This window comes from Coturnix japonica, chromosome 4 (genome assembly GCF_001577835.2).
Source record: "Coturnix japonica isolate 7356 chromosome 4, Coturnix japonica 2.1, whole genome shotgun sequence".
NCBI classification, from domain to species: Eukaryota; Metazoa; Chordata; class Aves; order Galliformes; family Phasianidae; genus Coturnix; species Coturnix japonica.
The window spans coordinates 23,511,059-23,536,284 of NC_029519.1; the positions used below are offsets into that span (position 1 = coordinate 23,511,059).

The 25,226-nt window shown below is 36.1% G+C and overlaps 1 long non-coding RNA gene across 5 annotated transcripts in view; it reads right to left on the reverse strand.

Annotated features, from left to right (window-relative positions):
• The window catches only part of LOC116653413, a 36,056-nt gene that overhangs the window by 10,291 nt on the left and 539 nt on the right, over positions 1-25,226 (reverse strand). For 4 of the 5 annotated variants that reach the window (XR_004307194.1, XR_004307191.1, XR_004307192.1 and 1 more), the window contains exons 1-4: positions 24,868-24,985; positions 24,026-24,118; positions 17,692-17,789; positions 5,282-5,315 (exon numbers count right to left, since the gene is read on the reverse strand). This is a non-coding gene — a long non-coding RNA (uncharacterized LOC116653413). Of the gene's footprint in view, positions 1-5,281; positions 5,316-17,691; positions 17,790-24,025; positions 24,119-24,867; positions 24,986-25,226 lie in introns of those variants that run through there. The other variant, XR_004307195.1, reaches the window with a different exon arrangement.

Genomic DNA, 25,226 nt, shown 5'->3' on the forward strand with positions numbered 1-25,226 from the left:
CAAAAAAAAAAAAAAAAATCTAGTCAAATGTCACTTTGAAGTAAATCTAGAAGAAACTGTAAGAAGAAACCCTTACAAAATGCACATTCAGAACAGATGTTGTTCAATCCAAAGCTCATATATCAGCATAGTAACAGGTCAACTCTATGTTTAGTTTTAAAGCATATAGGATTTACTTTAATGTAACAGTGATGTGAGATGCAGTACCATCAGCTGCAGAGCAGAAAAAGCCAAAATACTTCTTTTAAAAATGCCAAAAAATGTAGAAACTGTCTAAATTTTGTTTGGTCTCCATTGCTATCACAACAGAACTATAAGTTCTTTGCTGTACTAATCATCATGTGAAAATAAATGGTCTTTTATGGCTTGCTTTAAAACTTGAAACTTTCATCCCATTTCAACATAGCTATGTAGTTATCTTCTCAAATTGCAATTTACATGTTCCTAAAAGCAAGTGTTTGGATGCTCAACAATTTTTTTTAATTTATTTATTTTTCATAGAAGAAATACTATACTTTCAAAAAAGGAAAGGGAAGTGTTGTGCCAAATCTTTCTATGATTCTCATTACTGTATTTTTTGGAAGGTCTGATCTGCTAAGAGTATTCTCTGACACTGGATTAACATAGAGTCATATTTCCTAAGACTATGACTTACATCAGAGAGAAGTGAGAACATTACATCCAAGATTCTTATGTTACACTGTATATGAAGTACACAAAGCTTGAAAAGAAAAACAACCCACATACATCAAAATCTAGTTAGACTGCAAAATTTAATAACATCTAATTTAAATATGGCTAAAGAAATTAACCAACTGGTTAATTTCTGGTTTGTCAAAAGCTTCTCCTTTGTGTGGTAGCTTGGGAGTTTTGACACATAAGAGCACCCTCTGTGACTCCATGAGAAATATTTTTCCAACCCACCACCACCTCTCAGAAGAAGAGCAGGAACAAAAGAGACACAGCCAACCAGAGGAAACCCCTAAGTGGAGCCACTTCCTCTGCTGTGGCTTATTGGTCATTTTCTACACTTAAGAGACAAATGAAGGTAACTAACAGAACACAAGATGTTTAGGAAGTAAATTCTCAGCAACTGGAACTAAGTACACTCCTCATACTGTGACTTGTACTCTATAACTTCACTGTAATGAAATATTTTAAAGGATATGTTGCAAATTGTTGAGAATGCATCTAAATATGGGTTTTGACCATTTACAAAAGAAATATAAACTATTCTGCTTGTATAGAACAAGGAAAAGAGACTTATTTTCATTTTAAATTTCATTTTCCAATACAACAGTATGTATCACCATAATAGAAGCAGTTAATGGCACTATAAATTCAACGACCTAAAACCAGAATCTATATTAATTACATTCATTATACTTAATTGAACATAATCATCTAACCTAACAATTCCTTGTATACTAATTAATAAAACAGCATGTCTTCTGGATCAGAAATGCATTGATTTATTTCTTTTGAAGGTAAGATATTTAGGGGACAAATAAAATTTGTAACTCTCATCATTAATATACTTGGACAGATACAATTTTATTTTAATCACGATGACTTTTCATGCCAACAGATCTCCTTCTTAAGTGAAGTTCGAACTTCATGCAAATTTTGCCTCTCTGCTGTGTTGATTTTTTTCTCTCTTGTGACATTTGAAGAAAAACATGTGAATCAGTAATATCATTTCCACAAAGACATTATGAAAATAATCACAAAAGAAGTGAAAAAAAAAAAAAAAAAGCCATCTGCATGATGAGCAGTTTTCAGTAACCCTACATTATATACTTGAAAGCCCCTATGTAAAATGTTAACTCCCTAAGCACGTGAAGAATAAAGCCCTTATATGGCAGGTCATAAGCCTAGAGAGATTCAATGTACTATACATACACATACAGTAATATATAGTAATATATATATTATATATATACATAGCATATATAGTAATATTTCTCTTCCAACAGTGAACTTATGATATCTTATGAACTGATTATTTGGGCTGAATCTCCAGAGTAGTCACTAATTCCCCTTTGTTTCGAGTCACAAGAAGAAAAGAAAAAAAAAAGAAAAAAAAAGTCACGGAAAAGAAAAAAAAAATCCATAATGTTTAAATTTGTGTGCACACTGAATAAAGCAATCTATAGCTCTGTACCTGAAAATCCCCACTTGACAACTGTTGACTTTGAAAGAAATCCTAGCTATTAGTGTCTTAGTCTTTGATAGAAATTAATCTTAGACACCTGCAGGGGGTTTTCATTTGTCGTTACTGGGGGTTTTGTTTGACTGTATTTCTTTGTTGTTTTCTTTTTTGTTGTTGTGTTGTTTTGTTGTTGTTGTTTTTTACTTATGCTTCCTCTTTCCAGATCTGTGCTGCCTGTCTCTGTTGATCTGTTTGGCATGAACCAAGCCTAATTTCTCTACTTTGTAGAGAACATAGAAGAAACATTGCAAAACCATAATTTGACAGATACTTTACCCACAGTTTTCTTTCAGCAAGGACACAGCTGAACAAACCTGAGAACTGGTCTCATCCTGACACTGCAGAACCAAGATTATCCTCTGGTAGAGGAGACTAAAATAAAGATGACTCTCAGTTTCGGAAGTCAACCTGAAAACTGAACAATGAATTTCTAATACAGTTAGTCACTAGACCTCTTATTAAAGCTATTACATGTCTAATAATTATTGAAGAAGCAATGGACTAGAGGCAGAAAGCTCTAGTCACTTTGTCATTTAGTAGCTATGCAGGTTTGCATTGAAAGAATGCATTCCATTTCACATTGAATAGTTTCAATAATACTAATAAGCAGTCTTTGAAGGAGGAAACAGAGGGACCTATACTTAATAATTAGAACACTTCCCTGGGAAGAGAGAGCAATATGCATTTGGCCCAATAAATCTTTGAAGGTGTTCCACAGTTCATAACAAAATTAAATTCAAGAGCTAGATAATACCACAGACTGCCTCAGCAAAATAGTTTAGAATTCTCCTCTAAAGACAGCAAGAACAAAAAACAAACGAAGAGCAAACTCCCCTTGTGAAGAAATTATCACCTTGACTTCACACCTTACATAAGTGAGCTATGTTTCATGAGTATGCAGGAGGAAGAGTTGAGGGAATCTCTTGATCCCATGAAGAAACAAAAATAAGCCTGGCTTTTGAGCACAAGGTAAATGCGTATCCTCCATAAGGACATCAAAAGTGAATCTAAATTTCAGTTTTACCTATGTTAAAGATTCATTTTCACCCTCAGCATTTCTCTAGGGGAAGTTCAGCGATATGCTGCCTGTACAATGTTCAACAACACAGTATTGCAACCAGATACATCCAGCTTCTCACGTATACAGTGTAAGAAGTCTGGATGCTCAACAGTTTCAAATCCTGCATTGGAAATGGACTGCCTAAACTTGGAGCTGATCAAAGCATACCAGAAAGCCTTTCCATGACTACTTCTGCCCTGTGAAATTATTCAACATATTTTCTGAACTTGAACTGGCTTGAGAGACTATTTCTGCCTGTGATGATTAAATGCACCTTTCTTTGTGTAAGTATGCTAAGTATGACTCAAGTTCTCTTGATGCAAAGTTAGACAAGCTACACATGTGAAACAATAAATCCACATGATTTCATAAAAAATGTATTTGTGCAAAGTGGGACTGGTCATGATAAAACCAAGACCAAATTCCAGTGTTTCTGTTTCCCAGCTCTGAGTTAATTTAGCCAAACAATCCTTTGAAGATTTTTTCTTTCTTTGTTAACGTTACTGAGCAAAAGTTCTGTTTTATTAACATCCGGGTAATTAGAATATTTGATATTTGCATCATTAGAAAGAAAAAAATCATCTGTTCCAGCTTCCTTTAAGCTTCAACAACTCATTTTAACTGAATAAATAATGGATTTTGTACTTCAGCCAATACATTAATATGCCATATCCTCCTTGAAAAATAATGTTCTCTTGAGGCTCCCTCCATCCTGTCCCCTTTTCTCCCTCAAGCTGTTTCTTTAGTAGATTTCTCCACCTTTATTTTCCTTTTTGAACAAGTAATTGGTGGGAATCACTTCACCCAACTTCATCTGCATCATCCATGAGTCTTTCATTTGTCTGTGTACTAAATGCTGCTTTTACATACAGTGGAAATTGATAAAGCAAGCCTTGATTCCTTCACCTACATGTACAGACAGAAAGTACCTGTGTATGGATAAACAGTGAGATTCACCACTTGTGACAGAAATCTACATAAACAAATCTACATAAACATTTCAGGCCAAACACATGATCCTCTTTTCCCTCCTACTCCTTTTCAGCACATTTTGAGTTTCTGATTAAGATAAAACTCAAATCTCATACTGTTTGAGCCAAAAACCTGCAGAAACTGCATGTCAATTTTCAGTATACATATGATCCAAATTATAGCCTATTCTGAAGTGATTCTTATTCTAGATCTTAATATCATTTTCTTAGCCTGTAATTAGCAAAATTATTTCTAATATCTTATTAACAACTAAAGCTACAAACTAAACTACTACAGCTTCAATTAAATTATCTTTCTGATCCAGTAAATCAACCCATGTAGAACACAAACATTTCCTAGCTACAGACAAGTATGCCACTGAATGCAATTGTTAATTTCACAGACAAACAGATCAAGTTTGACCACTCAGTTATTAAACAAGTGATTATAGTTATTAATGCATTAAGCAACTTTTTTTTTTTTTTAAAGAAAACAACCATGCATAAGTAGCAAACATGAATCACTGATTCAGGATCTCCTACTCTTTCCCAGGATGCTCTCCAAGTCCCACCCAGTGCTGTGTCTGTTCTGTCTTGCTGCTGCAAGACTCTGGGGCAGAGTCCTATCTTCTTAACAATAGTGACTATACAACGTTGCACGACCTTCAGCCTTTCACAATGAGTGTTAATAATCTCTTCCTGAAAGCAATTTTGATGTTATTTAAAACATTAAGTCCTGGTACCAAATTTCACTGCATCAGCTATCGGTAATGCAACAGAATTTCTTTAGAAGGACTGGACAGGAATTTAAAGCTGGAGATACAGTCCTGCCCTGAGAAAAGTATATTTACATATGTGTTGCATATAGCAGGCATTATCACCTGGCTCTGGTTTTGACATTAGCTTATTTTCTACCAAGTGCTGTCATCCTTAAAGTTGTTAAAGGGGGAGAAAAAAAGAAATATATTTATAGCTACACACACACACACACGTATTTTTTTTAATTTCTTTAGAAATGTTTGTGAAAATCAAACCTACCAGGTAGACTTGTGGAGGGCACGGACTGCATGTGCTGTGGAGAGAAACAGAAATGGGATATGCTGAAACTTGTTTAGCTAGTTACAAATGCAAATATAAGAATGGCTCTAGTATGTACTCTGAGACCAAGGGAAAAGTTTAATTTGGAGCTGAGTGGAAAAACTAGTTTCCCAGCATTGCTCATCAGAGGAAAATTTAGAAGTGTAACTGAAAACTGTTTTGTTTCCTGCCCCTTTTTAAGTAAACAAAATACTCTCAAGGCCAACTTGTCTTCTAAAGAATGTTTTCAAATTAGGCATTTGCTATTAGTGTGTGGCATCATTAATTTTTCTGGAGTGCATTGTCAGCATGAGAGCAAGTAAAAATGTGGAACTCGTGCTTGTGTGTAACATGGAATTGAGTTTGCCTTTAGCATTTCTCATTTCTGACAAGCAGAAAAGTAATTATCAAACTAGTTGATGCAGATGCTTGAGGCTATAGTAACTAGTTAACCCAATTTAGATTTTGCTATTTTTTTGCTGGTACATAGTTGGTTTATTTTTATGATTGAACTACTTGTTTTTTAATCTGACTGTCAGCCTGGAACTGTTATTTTAGAATTCCTTTTATGCAATAGAATGTCACCAAACAGAAAAAATCATTGAGAGTTCCTTTTTTTTTTTTTTTCCTCTGGTAGCATCACTACAAGCAGAAAAAGTATTCTCAAATTGAGCTCAATTATGAAAAATAACTGGATAAAAAACACTTGCCCTGAACCCATCACTAACAGTTCTATTATTTACTTCTTCATATTTAATGTAGCTAAGGGAGAAAAGTCAGCCTTTGCCAGGAGTTCCTGCCTTGGTGCTTTTTTCCTCTACTTCAACCCCATTCCCTGCTCTTTTACTCTCTTCCCTCTCTTGAAATCTCTTTATTTGGAAGGCTTATATCACATTTCCCCATCTGTCATCTCTATCCAGCTGGAGAACTCTGCTATTCCATAGTTTTACTGTTTGTTTTCNGAGACTATTTCAGAGGTGCTGCTGCCTCCTGGAAGGACAGAAACTAGTGTTACATATGAGATTCAACAAGATGCAGGCAAAACATGGATTAAATGCATGGTGTCCTGTTTTGTTCACTGTTCCTTTCCTAACAATCCTTATAAGTCCCTGTTCTATTTGGATTACTATTGAGCTGTGATTTTCACAGAAGTATTTATCATAAACACTGAAATTCACTTTTTGTGATAATGATGCTTCAACCTCAGAAATGAAATAAGCATGCAGAGCAAGGAGTGCAGCAGGGCAGCAGAAGAGAAATCTTTAAAGACTTATTTTGTGAGCGATACCCCAGGGCTGGCTTCTCAGTTTATGAAACTACACATTAAGAATTCAAAATTTGTTTTCATTCTCTGAGCTAAAGCAGGACTTAAACTGTCAGCAAAAAGGAAGAGTAATGAAGCAAGTCAACAAAGAAAAATGAGAATACAACATCAAGAGTGACTAATGCAGTGCAGAATAGTTCAGAAACCACTGAAACCTATGGGCTCCTATGTCAGCCACATCCCAGGTGAGCGCCGCTCCCTCATCCCTGCAAATTGCATCCGCTACAGAAAATACCACACCTCTGTAATGCCCTGTGGGCTAACCCACCCTCGCTTTGCCCATCTGCTGGGTTGGGTTCAAGCCAGCAGGGCTCCAAAAAATTTGGCTAGCAATACTGAATTACTTCACTTGAGCTTTAAAGGCTTCCTCTCAGCAGCATTTATGATCTCCACACAACACCATTCTAACTGCAGTGATATGGCTGCCTATTCATAGCTCCCCAGAGGGCAAGAAACATGCTGAAGTCTGCTGGCAGAAAGCTGCAAAGAAAGATCATGAGGACATAGGTCTTTTTTAAATGAGAACTGTTTGTTGGTGGACTGAACAACTCCAAATGCTAGCCCCTGCTTGTTCCTTGCCTTTGGGCAAGCCAGATAGCATCTTACCCAAAAGAAATTAACTACAAGCAAAAGGAAGAGATAAAGTGGAGCAACACCTTTAAATGCAGGTTAGCTACCAAAGCATGGTCTGTACCACAGCCTTGCTGATGCTTGAAGCGCAGTAGAGTAGCAGTACATACAGCAGACCAAAATACTTGTTGTAAGACTGTTGTCTGGGCATTAACAAGACCTTATGCCCTTGAAAATCATAGAGAAAATATACATCTATCTTAAAGAAAGACTGTTTATATTCATGGGGCCACACACATTGCAGTTATTGTTGAACACCCAAATAAAGTCAGAGGAAACACTACAAATTCAACATTTGACATGCTTTCTGTCCAAAAGGCAATTAATTTTCCACTAGTTCTTTCTGGGGGCACTGAGTGAATAAACAGGATTACTTCTGAAATCATGTGTCTCAAAGCGTGAGAGGTGACACTGCTTGTTCTTTTGTTCTTCAAGCACGATACCATAGAACATGGGAGTAAGGCTGCTCAGAGCTATGCCCCTTCTAGTGCAGCAGACACTGCCAAGTCTGGAGGATGATGTATAAAGAGAGACTTCCTAAATTTGATGAGCAACAAAGGAAATTAAAAAAGACACTGGGAGGATGTCACGCTGGAAGACTATTGGAACTTTTGCTACAAATAAGGACAGGATATGTTTATGATCAGTTTGAATGCATGCGTCTAAATCTTATTTGTCCAGAGTGAATAAGTGTCCTGTGTCATTGTTATCTGTGTTATTACTACTTTTGTCATTTTGTAAAGTTTGGTAGCAATTGAGACTGGTTTATAAATGCCTGCCAGTCAATAAAGATCATTCCTAAACTTCCAGGTTTGCCTCAGCTGTGGGCTTTATCTAAACCACTGAAGCACTTCAATATTTCAATTGTGCATCAATTCAGGACTTCCCAAATTACCAGCTTAATTTAATTCACAATATGAGATAAGATAATCATCAGGTACTTAGAAGAAAAGCTGACAGCAAAAAATGGGAATGGGGCTCAAGAAGACTTGAACATGTTCAACCAATGAATCCTTCCTCATCTGAATATTCAATCAAAATCTGCCCATGCCAGAAAATAGCATGGGTGTATCCAAAGTCTGACAAAAACAATCATGTAAGATATAAGCATGATCCAATGCATTCATTTTTCTTGGATTTTCAAGGGAAGATGACAGGTAAGATTGTTTCCTTCCCAGGTTGTCAGACTTCAAGATGAACAATGCAGAAATCTAAAAGCTGCTGTTTGAAAAGTAACTTGTACTGTTAAGAACACACTACAGGAACACACTTGGTCTTCACAAGCACTTAGTGAGGCAAAAATCTATACCCAATTAATGGAACTAACATGATCTTCTACTTATTAGGAAAGTGTAAAACATGAGGCAGTTGCGTGTTCCCGTACAAGAGGCAATTTAGCCCACATACTTTGTTATTGCTTTGTCACCAAACTGGCACCAAAACTTGTTATTTCCACTGTGACAAATGATCGAGCATAGATACTAATTCAGTTCCACATCACATCTGATAGGGTTGACAGTATCAGGAGGAGCAAATCTGTAACTGCTTATTTGGCCAGATTGTTATGAAATGATTTGGGCATTTGCTGCGCAGTAGGGGATGGCTTTTATCGGAAGGGAGCTCAGTGGACAGGAAAGCTCTGTTTTGAAACTGCAGATCTTGAGTTTCAATTCTGTTTTCTAGTACAGGTCATATTGAGACAGACCTCTCTTTGTAACTTGTTCCACACGGTTGGAACTGCTACTGCAAGTATATTTGCTCACATACATTATTAATTTCAGCCTCATGTGTCATCCCCCTTCTAACCTTCAGTCCAGATATTTGAATTTCATTAGGCTATAACTAGAGTCAGTTGAAACTTAGTGCTGCAGACAGATAAATTGCAAGAACTCTCTTACCCTGTTATTAAAGATTTATTTTACAGTGTAACTTATAAAGTTTACAAACTTTGGGTTTTTAAATGAGGGAAAAGCAAAATGTTCATCTCCAGTAAAGGTACAATGCAATGTTCCTCAAATACTCTTCTTTTATTCCATAAGAATGTCTTTTAAAAAGATACTCCTTCAGAAAGTTGCAGTTACAGAGAAATGTTTTTCCTAAAGCAGAGGTATTCCTTTGGGAAACACTCCAGCAGTCACAACAGCAAGAATTTGCAACCAAAGGGTTTTCAACCTTGTGAAACAAAGGGAATAAGGGGCACATACAATGTCCAGCCTAAGCGATCACCTCTTGCACTTTCCCTCTTCTAAGAAACTTGAGAGACACAAGATCAGAGTGATTCAACCATGTACAGTAGAACAATTTTTTTACTGCAGAATAATGACTCATGCACAGCTCAAAAAAAGTCTCCTAAAACTAAGTTCAGCTTAAGGTTAGCATTCCAGGAATATGTATTTTTTCCTTCACAGTAAACAAAAGCTCATCTCAACCTTTTCAGTATAGGCACAGGTAAATACCATATTCACAGCCAACTCCATGTTCACAGGCAACTAAGATTCACACAAGATATTTTTTTTAGTTGCAAACTTGTACCGTTGTTTTTATACTTTCACCCCCTAAAAGGTCCTTATTCGAGAGTAGTAAATTACATCATTAAGATTTGTGATAAACATTCCTGGATATTAGAAAGAAAAGCAAGAGGTTAGTCCTTCTGTTAATCATAAGCCCTCTTTATACTTGATTTCAATGACAGAGTAATTCTCCTGTACTTTTCTTAGTGACTGTTTGCTTTCTCTTTTATCATTCACATTCATGTACTGTCTGGTGCACTAGCTGTCCTTGACATTCCCTTATTAGGTTTACAAATAATCATTAATTTGTTTTCTGTTCTGCCTCCTGTTTCAGTGATATATAGGCATGTCATTATCTTTCTAAAGCATATTCATTTTTCTTCTTCAGTAAAGCTCGCTACTTTTCATGGAGGGTTCAAGGCAATTTGCATGGTACACAGTGTGTATTGTCTAGTGCATCCTCACCAAACTTATGTTGTCTATTCTTCAGATTTCATCATTAACGGACTTCTGATCTGAAGTCTCTTTCACTGTTTGATTGCTCTCTCTGTCTGTGTGAAGTACACTTCATGTAATGAAAAGAATATTAAACCTGGACTGTCTTGAATGCTATCCCTCATTTTGTTCCAGACACCGTATCATAGTTTTCCATCTCTGTCTTTTCCCCACCTAGGAAGTAAGGTACTCACAAAATATAGTTTCGTGTGGTTTTTTGGTAGTTTTTTTGTTTGTTTGTTTTGTTGTTGTTGTTTGTTTGTTTGTTTGTTTTTATGAGGGACAATCTTACTCTGGTTTTGTACAGCAGTTGGGGAACTAGTTGAGGCCTATAGGCACTTTAAGGTCTAATTTTTTCTGTTTCCAGTTTTTACCCTTGACCTGCTTCTATTAGTTTAGCTCAATTTTTGAGGTAAAATTATTTGAAATGAAGAAGCTGCACCAAATCATGGTTTGAGCTCAGCAGTTACACCAGTGAATACTGTATTAGTTATGCAGCAGTTTTATGAAAGCTTTGCTAGATACTAGAAAGTGCTAATACTAATACGTCCAAAGTCCTTACAAAACACATTTACATCTTACAGTCACATTCAGACATGTTTCTTCTACCCATGCTAAGATGCATGGAAGCAGACACCTCATTTATAATCCCCTCACTCCATCTGACTATCAAGGGGAAGGTACCAGTCAAGTGACCTAAAATTTAAATCCCTAAATGAAAAACATGCTTTTCTTTGTATGTTTTTAATTTTTAATTTTTTTTTCTCCATAGGTTTTGCTAACCTAGTTTATGTACTCTTGTTATTCAGCACTTTAAAAATGGCCAGACTTCCTAGATGTATTAAAAATATAATTTCTGAGAGTTAGAATACCACCAAATCCATTGAAAAAAACACTCACTTCTAATACTTATATGATTTATTTTCAAGATTAACAAAAGCTTAATAGCCAGAAAAGATAGATATGATAAGATACTCAAACTGCCAAGAATTTCTTGAAGTAATATGGGAAGAAGGGCAAAGTCATGAGAGTGTAGCCATTCCCAGCAGAGTTTAAAGATTTAAGTATCCTTGGTATCAAATACTTATTTGTTTTCAGTATCCACTGTATTAGTAATTATAAGAGAACTGAAAAGTCACTAATTGATTTTGGACTAGTGGAGCCCATTTCTTCAGTATGAGGGATACCATGTGTTTTCCATGGCTGATAAAATTAAAATCTTATTATGCTGTTATACTTCTATAATAATAATATTTTATATAATAATAATATGTCATATTGCTCAACAGTTCAAAGCTTTAAAAATAAATAAATAAATAAATAGATAAATAAATAAATAAATAGAAGACCCATGAAAAAGCATAACATTTCTAATAGAAAATGGTATAAGGGTCAGCTTGTCCAAAGTTGGGTCCCATAAAAGCCTGTAAATGTCAGCCTCATGAAATAATCCTACTGAAGTCTGTACAGTACGAGAGACCACATTCTCCACAGATATTAGAAGAAGCATTCTGGAGAACAAAGGACACTGCCTAGAATTAAATAATTTAGGCTGAACTCTAAGAAATGACAGTCCAAGAAGTTATTTAATGTGTGGCTATAGTGGGTAAACCATTCCTGGCTTGGTGAACCCAGCTGCTCTCTCACTCTCTTTCCACAGCAAGATGGGGAGAAAATATGATCAAAAAAGCTCATGGGTTGAGATAAAGACATGGAGATCCATCACCAAATATCAAAAGCAAAATAAACTCTACCAGAAGATTAATTTATTGCCAATTAGAGCGTGTTAGTGAGAAACAAAAACCAAAACAAAGATACCTCCCCAAACCCCTTTCTTCCTAGGCTCACCTTCAACTCCAAACACCCTCTCTTTAAGTAGAACTACATCACCAGTTATTTATTCTTGCAAAGAAATCATTACACTTTACTTAGAAATGAAAATAAAGTTATCAGTCCCATACTGCTAATGTCGCAGGCATTTACCCGATCTTGGCTGAATACCTTATTTCTCTTTACATTACACTTTGAGGAGTCAGTCTTTACTTTGCTCTAACACTTGCACATAAGTAAAGTGGGTATAAAATGTAATCATATCAAAAAATGATAGCATTTCCCACCCACTCTGCAAGAAGGATTATGGTCTGTCTAAGTCAGCCAGGGAATTTGGTCCAGAGCATCTTGTGGCAGCTTTTTCCAACATAATCCAATTAAAGTGAACCTTGTGCTGTCTTCCATGCAATATTCTAGAAATATAAAGTCAAATTTAGGGAGCTCAGAGCTAAATGAGATTTATTTTTAACATGTGTTTTAATTGCTAACACAGTAGAGCTGAATAAACTAACTGCAACTTCCACATTTTCCCAGAAATAAATTGTTGAAAAATGTTAGTTACTGCAGTTCCTTGGAAGTCATGTCTTAACAGTGACAGATTTCTTTTCCCTCCTGTATATAATATTTGTACAAATGACAAGAACAAGTAGAAGCATGTAGGATATTCATAACATTTTACTAGAGAATTACATTTGCATGTATTTTCCAGGATTTTCATAATAGACATCTGTATTTAGGAGTTCATAACTCCAGGATAAACTCCACTCTTGACTGGAACCTGGAAAACAGATTCTCCACTCCAGAGGTACTATAATATTCGAAGTGGATATGCATAGCTTATTACAGAAATGACATCAAAAGTGAAAAAAGATGAAACTCTTTGTCTTAGTATACACCAATGGGAATCCTGTGAGCTTTAGGACATTATTTCTTTCTTACTTTATTTCTTATGGAATATACAGAAAGAATACTCCGTCCTTCCTGAAAGAGGAAATTAACATACACTTTAAGAGAAGAATGGAAGGCTTTCAGAAGGGAAGCCTTTTCTCCTTTCCTTGAGTTAGCTAGGTCATAACTACATCTATATGTGTTAATAACTGGGAATGAAGTCTGAAATGAATTGTCTGCAAGTGAGAATCAGAATTATGTAAGTGCATTTGATGAAAATTTGAAACGAGGTCTAAAAGATAAATCAATCCATAGAAGATTCATAAGTAGAAAGAAGTCTCACTCATTAAATAGCTGTTTGGGTTTTTTTTTTAATGTTTGTTTGTTTTTGCAAGTACCAGGAAAGTCATTTACAGAAAAAAATATGATTGTGCTATGTGTTAACATAATTAACACTTGTTAAACAGGTCTAAGACAAAAAGGAAAAATAGAAATCAACATGTAACTTTCTGCTACTCTGAAATTTTGTTTTAGTTTATCTGATAAGATTCACTGTCAGAGTGCAGTGAGTGTCAAAAAACAAGTGCCTAAGTTACCTCCCAGTGTTGCAATGGAATAAAAATCTGTTAACAGTCTGCATGTCAGTATTCTTTTGCAATGACCATTTTAAATCTCAAGGCTAAAGACACTCTCAAATGAAGTACATCAACTACCAAATAATTTAAAAGGTCACAAAGAAAGTTATGCTCGAGTAGTGTTATAACAAATAAGCAAACCAAACAAGCAATAGCTCACCCATTTCCCCTTTCTGCCTCACTTAGCACCATCCCTCCTTCCACGCAGTGGGGTTTGAAGCCTCAGATAATAAAAGCTGTCATGTGTTTATTAAGGTCACAAACATCCAACACCTGAATGATCTCAATATCCTTGGTACAACTCCTGAAATATAAGTCAGCCACATTTGTCTTTTTAACAGCATCAATAGTACGCAAACATTTTATAACACATGTACAACTTGGACAGTGGCAATACTTACACTCTTCCTAAATGTTTTAGGTAAAAGGTGGAAATCAGACCTCTTCCATATTCATCTTACCTGCACCACCACCTTACTGAAGTCCTCAAGCTTTGTAACCTATATTATTTATGCATCAAGTCACTAAGTAGGAACCTATGTACTTAGAAGCCTCTAAGCATAACCTATGGCAGCTTTGTGAATCGAATTCAGACAGGCTTTTATGCATGACAAACATTAATAAGCTTATAAATCTGGATGTAGAAGTTTATCTTAAGAAAAACAGTAATTTAATGCATGCTGTACACTGTAGTTATATTTTGTTTATCACTACCCATAATGCTTTATCATTAAACATGTTTAATTTAACTTAAAGCAGTCAGGCAGTGAACACCAAAGCCTTTTTCAGACATCATTTAACCCAGTAAAGTTAAAATAGGCCCAGTTTGAAAACAGGGCTAAATCCAAAGATAGCACAACTTTTGGAAGTGTTCATGTCTGTTCATGTCTCAATGACCAACCAACAAGCATATATTAACAAGTTTGTCATAGATTATAGTTGTAATTCAGGGCAAAGCACGCTTCGAAAAAAGGACAGTGTATCTTGTGAAGTATATATTCCTGCTCCATAAATCCAACTGTGAAATACAAATACAGGCTCGTTTACTCCTCCATTACTCCCTTTTAATTTCCAGTGCAATCACTGTACCAAAACACGAATGCAAGACTGAATGAGTTCACCCCAACCCAGGAAAGTCTCTCTCCTCCGCAGTGATCAAACAGGCATCCTTCAGTCTCAGCAGAAGGTATAAGCAATGTTTAGTGCTCTGACCCCCATAGGTCACTTAATCTCATCTGTCCTCAATCAAAAACTATGCACTAGGAAGGTCAAAAAAGCTATATATCCCACATGTTCTTAATCTGCAGTATTTCATTTGAGATTTCCACAGATCCTGTGGGTTCATATTTCAGATCATGAAACGAGAACTACAGAGCATCCATCCTATGTAGTAGCAGAATTAGTGAGGAAACCCTTATTTTCTTATTGCAACAGCAGTTTCAGACCATCATTCTCACATAGTAACATAAAACCATTGAAGCAGAACTCTCCATTCTCTGGCAGTAATAAAGAAAAGCACAGTTCACTTCTGAATCAAAGTACCAATATTCACTGGGCAGCAGCAGCATAGAGAAAGCCTTCCTGCAGAGTCCTGAGTCATCGGACTCAACTTCTGCACATTCTTACATTAGGCATTTGCCTGCTGAGCACTCATTTGCCAACACAGTAAGAGGTAAACATGTTAGCCACAGGGAGAAAAACAATAAAACAAACACAAGAACATGAGGAAATAGTACAAAATTGTGTAAATCTCAAAGACAAGAACTAGAAATAGCTCTCACCCCAGCATAACTCACACAAGTGGTTCTATAATGTGCTCCTTCTAGGGACTCCTCTGAGGATTCAGAAGTGCTTGCTCACAGCCATTAATTCAGGGCTTATCTTTATTTTCACATACTGATTAACCTTGCAGTTTTTGTTTACTTCCTTGTTGCTTTCTTACAACTAAGTATCAAGCACTAAAACCCGGAATGTATGAATTAGCTATTCAGATCACCAGCTAAGTCAAACCATTGCATATCAGCTGAACTCAATTATTCCTTTTTAACCTACCAAAAAAGATCTAACCCCTTTAGAAATTAAGATTTCTCTTTCATCTTCCTCACAAGTCACAGAGTATAAACATCAATCAGTTCCAAAATGCCAATTAAAAATGAAGCTTTCCAGATGTTTTATTATTTCAATGTATATAGGTGTCTATAAGAAGAAACAGCATTCCTGTAAGAAACCACCTTTCCATGTCACTGCTAATGCAGTAGTTAGAATGGACCATCACAAGATCAGCTCTTCCTAAGTCTGTAATATCAAAAAATATCTTCTAAGTCAAGTAATATCAAAGCAGCAGTGTTGTCAGTGGGAAAATTAAAAGACTGCACAAGAGGAAAAGACAAGGAAAGAGAGTAAGCAGATAATTTTTAACTTGGGAGAAGTTTAACAAGAAAGGTACTGCAAAAACCTGTACTGGTTTGTCAAACCTTTTTTCTTCATTTGTAGCCATTGTCTACACCTCTTCAGCTCTGTCAGGTGTGCCTACATGGTCTATGCAGTCACTCAAGAGCTTAGTTAGCAGAGACTGTGGGCATGCTGGCATTATCTGACAGCCTACACATTTTAGAGTAAATTATATGTGCAATTATGTAATGGTCTGTTTTATAGCCCATTATGGAATTTACAGTATAGTCATACAGAGAACTTACAGATGGGAAAAATAACACACTTTATTCTGTGAGTGAAATTAATTATACTATCAAACCTCTAAACTTTTTTAACAGCAATTTAAAAGACAAGAGGGTGAATCAGAAAGAAGGTAAAGAGAATTAGCCAATTGCAGAAGTATGGCTTGGCAGTAACTTACTTAAATCACACATTCAAAACAACCATCTTCAGAGATGAACACTTTATTGCTCAATAGCAAACAATAGGCCAGTTGACTATGACAATGTCTACTGTTCCTTAAATGGGAGCTTACAAAATATTCTGACAGCCTACAACTTAATTGAAACTTGTACAGTCAATGAAAAGCAGAGGGAGGAGATAGACACATTGCTAAGGATGTAATTTGCTTTGGTTTAATACAATCAATGTGAGCCATCATTCAAAACTCAGAGAAAGTCTTCAATAAGAGATCCTTAAGAACTCCCTCTCTTCCTCTGTTTTTTAAATTAATACTATTCACAAAACCATGTTCTTATCAGACACTAAAGTATGTTCAAATTCATTCTCCTTGGAAAAAAAAATAAATAAATAAATAAAAAAGGAAGAAAAAAACAGTAAGATTGCTATCTGCCAATTTGATGGAAAAAATAATAGAATATCAGTTTTATTCCAAAGAGGAGCTCATCTTTGAGAGTGGTTAAATTTATTTGAAAAAGAAATGAACAAGCACACCCATGGCAAGCCACTGGAGAACACAGACCCATGCTCTAAATCCACTGTCAAAGACAGAAGCCTTTCAAATGCATGTGCTCTATATTTTGATATTTACAGAGATTTGCACTCTGTCATTGTGGCCTCTGTGTCAACTTCAGCTTTCATAAGCTCTGTATTTTAATTCTGAATGATTACTGAAACAACTCCACCACAATTTAGAGCTTAACGAGCCTGTTAAATACTTTTCAAATATGCATAATGAATCTATAATTTTATATTCCCTATCTGCGGCCTTGTCGTGAGGATGTGTAACTGTAGTGCAGAGAATCACGATTCGGATGATCACATCTCCTCCCACATTTCTCCCATTATGTGCAGAACAGAAAACTGTTTCACCTGCAAAGCTGTCATGTAAACTGCAAACCAGCTTTGTAAAATCTGTTAATTTTAAAAACTCAGCTTTTCAAGGTACTTTATCTGTTAAAGAAAGGTGTTTCTGTTTTTAAAATTTTAAGCGAGTTTCAAGTCTCATCTGTATGGAAACATGCTTGATAACAGCAACTGTGCACTAAAAATAAGACAAAGTAGTCATAACTTTTTTTTCTCAAAGACCATTTTTAAAGGCTCTTTACCAATTTCTCATATAGCAGTTTCGACTCATTACATGCCTAATAAGGAAAGACTACTCACATCTTTAATCAACTCCTGCACAACCTCTGGTGTTTTTAAGAGATGTTCAGAGTCAGCTCAAGGTCTTCTGCTAAAAAAGCTGTCCATATTGTGACTCCCTAGTGAGCAAGCAGAGACAGGAAGATTTAGACCCAGAGAACAGAATAACAGATCCACAGACTTCCATGGACTGCATTCATTGCTAATTAATTAAGATCACTTCATAGCTCTGAAGGAGAAAATAATTTAAACATTACTCCTGAAAAAAAGATGATTACTGCTTCTACATTACAAGACAACACAATACATTAGTTACACATCTAATTGTCACCATGAAGCTATGAAATTCGAATTTTGAGCATTAAGATCTCTTTTGAAGGACTTTTATTGTGTGGGTTTGTTTGTTTGTTTGTTTGTTTTTGAGGAAGACATTAACCCATTGCTTTCACTAAGCAACTACTGGCTTTGAGTGTGGTACAAAGAACTGCAGGAACCTCAAAGAAAATTGAAGTTTTCAGTAGAAAGAGTTTTGGTAAGAGTTTTCTGTTACAGCATACAATTTACTTGATATAAACTGATATATCTCCAAATAACAAATGAGGCTTCCATATGATACATTTACAACATTTCTCCTGGCATACATGACCCAGTAAATTTTTGCACTATAAATTAGTTTATATGTTCTAGATCTCTTCAAACCTCTAGATCTGAGGGCTTGGGGGCTGTTTAGCTAGGAGAAGAAGGAGCTGAGAGATCTCATCACTGTACAGTTATCTGAAACGAAGTTGCACAAGGAAGATGTCAGTACCTTTTCATAAGAGAGACATGGAAATAATATCAAGTTGTGCCAGGGAAGTTTGGGTTGGACATCAGGAAGAATTTCTTCACAGAAAGGATGGCCAAGCACTGCAGCAGACCACCCATGGAAGTGGTAGAGTCCTCATCCCTGGAGGTATTTAAAAGTTAGGCAGACATGGCATTAAGGGACACAGTTCAGTTATTGGAACTTGACAGGTCAGATTGATGGAGGGACTTCATGATCTTAAAGGTCTTTTACAACCTAGATGATTCAATGAAATTACAAACTACCCTCTGGACAGAATCAAAGAGGGACGCTAGGACATCTCCTCCTTTTATCCCTCTTCTCCCAGGCTGTAGATACTGTACTGAGTACTGGCAACTGCCAAGTCACACATGTGGAATTTGTTACAGGGCAGTGTGCGTTTTACAGAGGAAGTCCAAGAAAGGCTTTTGTTTAATTTTCTTCCACAACTTCTAAGCAGTATCAGTCTGTTTACCTATCTCCAATATCTCCTTTGCCTTAACCTCTAAAAAGCTGAATCTCCATGTTTTGGCTATATTGAGGCAGTGGCTATAATGAACGAACATATCTTAGCAATTTTGGACATGTTTTCCAGTTAATAAGCCGGTAATACATTAAGGCAGAATTCATTATCACATTACTTTTGTGCTTCCTTTCTTTTAGGCTTCTAGTACAGTGTGCCAATGAATCATGCCCTCAGTACCTGGGCCTTAGTGTCATTCTAAGTCATTCTTCCTAATTAAAAAATGCTCAAAGAAGTTATAATAAGAATACTGTTTGTAGTAGCTTTTTAAAATGTGTTTACAAACAACTAAGATACTTTTGTCTTTCATTGTTGCCCTACTGGCAAAACAAACACACAAGCAAAAAAAATACAACCTATACCACCACAGATATTTTGTCTCATCAAACTAGACTCTGTCTTAGGTACACAACAGACTAGATATCTATAGACAGACGATGAAGTTTTAACAAAACCCACCAGCAGGTATCTGGCCAGAAATAACCTTCTTGTATTTCCAGCTGGGTATGTGCAAGATTTTGCCTCTCACATGAAGGAGACCTAGACATTTTACCAAGGGTGAAGAAACACTTTTATCCTCTAAAGATAAAGACTACAGAATAACCTTTTTAGAACAGATAAATAATATTTATTTTTTAAAAGTCAAACAGAAGTTTTCTTCTAAGTATCACATAGAAGGATAATCTTTGACCAAGGGACTCAGACCCTCAATAATCCAGTGCATACCATTAAACTAAAGACTTCAAGCATTTTGCTATCTACTAGTGAAAGAAAAGATCAAATTCCATTGCACAAAGATGCCCAAACACAAAGACACCCAACAAGGCCAGTTAGCCTTGGAAACAGGTATAACTTAGGAATAGGAGAACTCAGCGTGTTGATACTGAATGTCTTTACTGCATTAAACTGAATACAGACAGGCTGCTTATTTGGATGACAAATACAGAGCTGTGAAACTCCTTAAATAAAGTGTTATTAACTGCTTACTGCATCACTGAAATAATTTCCACATTGTAGTAAAATGTGTGAGATGGTTAAGTGTTCTGCTAGTTAGGCCATGGAAGATTAATACTCATAGGTTAAGTCAGAAAAAGTGATCAACAAGGTTGAACACATCAGGGTTAGGGCATCTAAGTGGAGTGTTTTAAAACTGCAATTATTTCCCAATCAAAATCATCTTCATTTACACCTATTTTAGAAAAAAATAAATGTTTTTTAATTGGTTGTTTTCACTCCACCCTAAGAAGTACCTTTGCCTAGTTCTTGAGAGGGCAGCTGTTTACAAGATAGCAAAGGATTTTTTTTATTATTATTTTTTTTTTTGTAATACATATTTTAAAGCTGTTTCTGAACATCCAGAACTGCTTCTACACTCATCTGAAGTATTAAATGCATCAAAAATATTACACATTTATGTATAAAAACAAGCCAAAATAGACAAAAATAGACAATGATTTCTCTAAAGAGAACTGTAGTAGAAGACCATTTAGTTCAAAACAAAAACTTTCTGATGGCATTATTAATAGAGTATGGGTAAAGAGAAAGCTTTAATAAAGCACAAAAACAGCTTTAAAATATTCAAAGCACATTTCTTTAAAGAAAATTGAGTAGTTCCTTGATTCAGATACATGCATGTTCCACTAATCCTGTACAGATTCTTTCAGAAGACTGTAAAATATATCCTAGAAGGAGGTGAATGATTTCAAAAACTGGGAAGCAACGATTACAACATAACTTGATAGAAAATCTGAAATCATCAGACAGTTCTACTTATAAAGTAATGTCATGACATATTATAGCGGGAAGGTTCATCACATTTTCATCATTTGAAGCCCTAATACAGAATGAGTAAGTACCTAGATGAGGAACAAAAAAAAAGGTGCAGTAATTAATGTACTATAGTATGTTTGCATTGATTTTTACAGGGGATATATTTTAGTGGTAATAACGTCTGGCACCTGACTACAAATCAATAGGAGACACTACCTCGCTACTTTAAAACGAAAATGAAGAAAGCAATCTTTTGTTTAACTGGTACCATTAGAGTTCCACATTCCAGTTTTGTTACTGTTTTGTTTGCTGTTATTTTAAATAAGATCCTCAATCTAAACTAATTTTGCCAAGTGAACACACAGTCTCTATATTATTGTTCTTTTCAGAATCACACTGTCAAATTTAGAGAAGCAAAAAAACGTCAGAGGAAAATGAGATCAAGACTTCTCCATGCAAATATACATAAAGATTAATATTTGCCATCACAGTTCAAATGCCACATTATGCTTTGCTTTCTTTCACTGTTTTCTCTTAGAACTGCTAAACAAGAGGTATTAATTTAAATAGTTTCAGACTACTAGCTGGTAGAGGGAGGTGATTCTGCCCCTCTACTCTGCTCTCATGAGACACCACCTGCAGTACTGCATCCAGTTCTTGTGCCCCATCAAAAGAAGAACATTGAGCTGTTGGAGTGGGTCCAGAGGAGGGCCACAAAGATGATCAGAGGACTGGAGCAACTCCCCTGCAAGGACAGGTCAAGGGGCCTACAGAAAAGCTGGGGAGGGACATTTTATAAGGGCATGTAATAACAGGACAAATAAAAATAGCTTTAAACTTGAAGAGGGTTGTTTTATACTAGATATTAAGAAGAAATTCTTTACAGTGAGGGTGGGGAAACACTGGAACAGGTTGCCCAGTAAGGCAGCAGATGCCCCATCCCTGCTCTGGAAGCATTCAGAGCCAGGCTGGACAAGGCTTTGGGCAACCGGGTCTAGTAAGAGGTATGATTCTATGATAATAGGTGAATGGAAGATTAGCAAAAGACTGGATGAGTTTCCAGCAAAGGTGTAATTGAATATTTGTTCTGATTGAACATGGCAGGCAGATAAGCATCACACAGACATCTACACATCCTCTTGGCTCCAGTGGGATGGAGAAGAGAAAAAGGAACGGGTGGGGTAAGGGAAGAAGAAAAAGGAGAAAACCAAACCAAACCAAACCAAACCAAAAAAAACAACTCATGGGTTGTGACAAAGAATGTAGATAGGAAAAAAAATGATAAAACACAATAAACAAGCGATGTACAGTGCAGTGGTACATGAGAGAACCAATGCCCAGCCAGTCCCCAGTCAGCAGTTCTGTCAGCCAACTCCCCTATTTTTAATTGTTGTGCACTATGCCATGTGGAATGGGATATCCCGTTGGCCAGTTGGGGCCAGCTGTCCTGGTTCTGTCCCTTCCCACCTTACCATGAACCTCTAGCTCATTGTTGGCAGAGCAGCACAAGAAGCTGAGAAGTCCTTGGCACTGTGTAGACATTACTCAGCAACAACTAAAATGTCCAGCACTCAAAGGGAGGTTAGACAGAGACCACCAGCTTTTTACAAGGCTTAAATGTGATAGGACAAGGCAAAATGGCTTTAAATTAAAATGAAGGAGATTCATATGAGATGTTAGGGGAAATTCTTTTCACTCAGATAACGGTAAGGCACTGGAACAGATTGCCCAGAAAAGTGGTTCCATTCCTGGAAGTGTTCAAGACCTGGCTGAATGGGGCCCCAGGCAGCCTGATCTGGTACCTGGTTTAGTGGGTGGCAAGCCTGCCATTGCAGGGCATTTGATCTAGCTGATCTTTGAGGTCCCACCCAGCCCAAGCCATTCTACAGTTCTATGAAATCATTTCAGACCTTTTCCTATGGCAACACCAGGCCTTCTGCTAGACTTTTCTTTTTTTAGTAGTATACAGACAGATAAATGTGGCACAGGTGACTTAAAATCCATTATCATCACTAAACAACAACATACGGAACAAAGCTGATGAAAGTAATATATTTTCAATGAATTATACGTATATAAAAATTCAGTATCTTTAGAATAAAGAAAAATAATTATATTAATTTTTAAAAATAATCTAAAAATTATAATAATCTAAAAATTAACATAAAAGCCTTTAACAGAAAACACACTTCTATATAAACATTACTGCTAGCACACAAAATAAAAGCATTGTTTTAGAATTTCTTTAGACCAGCCAGCTGGTTTTCTTACACACCAAACAATTTGCACTTAAATCTAATGGGACTACAGGTTCTGTTTCTCTCAGGATGTACTACAAACAATTCCAGAAAGGAAAAAAATTATCTTGCAAACAAACTTTACATATTTTTGTATAACACTGTCTATTTCAGCAATATTGAACGCTATTTCTGTGGAAAAGAACAATTTAGATGTTTTACTGTATAACAACACAATTAAATACAAGAAGACACACTTAAGTACATTAAATCACAAAAATAACCCTAGGAAATACTTGTAAAATGAAATCCTAATTTAATAGTGAAGATTGAAAGCTTTCAGCAACTTTCAGCACTTTACTTGCTATTTTTAAGCAGGAAAATATGTGAGTACAGCACCATTTACTTTTTTAAAAATTGATTGCTCTGTCTTTTCCTTGGTAATAAATATACTATCCTAACTCATTTACATAAAAGTCTGGAACCAAGACAGCATATAAAGCTCAGATGCAGAACAGCAAATCTGTGTTTGAGTGACCTTTATGTCTAATGTGCCCAGAAAAACCTGCTAACAAATGAAAGCTTTTTCAGGGCTGTCAGGTTTCACTGACAAGTTTAGAAAGGATAAATCAAGATACAGCAGAGGTAGTATATTGATAGGAAGATATGATACAAAAAGAGCACTCTTCAGAAGACAGGTGAGGGAGAATTCAGCTCTATTCCAGCTCTGATCTGCTGGGTTTTATTCAAGTAACTGAGACGCTAATCATTTACATATAAAAAAATAAAAATTAAAATCAAACTTGCTGATGATCTTCCATATAGTGTGGGTGAGATTGCCTAATTCTGCATGACCTGTATCCATGGAAGCAAAGGAAGCCCCTTCAGAGCCCACCCACCTCAGCAGCATTTGTGCAACTTGAGCACTGTTTTTCTCCCTGGAAGCAATCACATTTATCAACATAAAATCAACAGAAACTTAGTAGAAAACTGCTTCGATACCTCAAGGTCATTGTACACCACCTTCTACCAATACCATACATCTAAGGGAATCGAGTCTTGCAAGAGTTGTACAAACAGTGCCAGGATGTTCACCTGCATACAAAGAAATATAGAGGGAAGTGAAGTGATTCAGCTGGCATATATCTTTAATTCACTGATTTTCTGCAAGGAATATTAATGGAATGAAACTAACAAACTGTTGAGGTTTGCCTATTCTTTTCAATTTGGATACATCTACAGAAGCAGATATCAGCATCCCCTCTAACTTCACATCTGAATGAATTTCTCAAAGGAAGAACAGAGTGCCCAGCTCCCAAGTTTCACTAAGTTTTTCTCATCACCTCTAAAAAAATCATTGCTTAAGGAAAACAAACAAACAAAAAAACAAACTTGTCATATTGGTCCAAACTGTCATTTCATTTTTTCCTTGTACACCTGTAAAAACTGCATTTGGTCATGCTTTTTGCTGAACTTTAAACTCGTATCCAGTTTAGCACACATTTAAGAAAAAGGTTTGCCTTAGTTCGGTTTCCTGGTAGTTTCTTCCCTTGCTTACTGCACTGAAGAAGATAATATGAAATTAGATCTCAGACACTTTAGGAGCGTGCAACTACATCTGAGCCTACATTCTCTCTAAAACCATGGTCATTAGCTAGTCAGACAATACAACATGCTATCTCTATGTGGGAATAAAGGAGGACAATCCTGTTTACTTTTGCTCTAAAAGTATCAATTTAAAATCCACAGTTCTTAGCCAGATAACTTCTTTCCTTACACACTTAGAAATTACATATAAATTGATATAAACAGATAAAGAGACAGAAGAACACAACCTGTGTTACCTCTTTGGCAACTTAATAGCTTCCAGAAAGTGGCTATGAGCTTTTCCCTGCCACTGACAGCATAAGACTAGATGTGTGAAACTTCAGAGTCCTATTAAAGTAAATTGGGCACAGCAGATGTACCTCTCCACTGCAGTGTTTCCTCCACTGCAGTTTTAAGTTACAGTCCTAAAATAAGAGCAAGCGGGGTGCCTTCTCTTCCCCAGTTCAAGAAGCCTGAGTCAAAAATAGCCTTAGTGAATCTTAGTGAATTTCCATGACCACTCGACAGATTAAACATTTGCATTTATCCTGTCTGCCTTTCTCCAAGTTCAGTGTCTCTACAAGCTCTGCCTGTTTGAAAAATCTTATTTTTTCTT